We start from the raw sequence: 257 nt of genomic DNA on the forward strand, positions 1-257 counted from the left end.
ACAGTGTGCTTAGCGCTACAGCTACTGAGCTACAGTGTGCTTAGCGCTACAGCTACAGTGCGCTTAGCACTATAGCTTGCTTAGCACAACAGCTACAGTGTGCTTAGCGCTACAGTTACAATGTGCTTAGCGCTACAGCTACAGTGTGCTTAGCGCTACAGCTACAGTGTGCTTAGCGCTACAGTTACAGTTTGCTTAGCGCTACAGCTACAGTGTGCGTAGCGCTACAGCTACACTGTGCTTAGCGCTACAGCTAC

Source organism: Hyalella azteca, unplaced genomic scaffold (genome assembly GCF_000764305.2).
Source record: "Hyalella azteca isolate HAZT.00-mixed unplaced genomic scaffold, Hazt_2.0.2 contig7970, whole genome shotgun sequence".
Taxonomy (NCBI): domain Eukaryota; kingdom Metazoa; phylum Arthropoda; class Malacostraca; order Amphipoda; family Hyalellidae; genus Hyalella; species Hyalella azteca.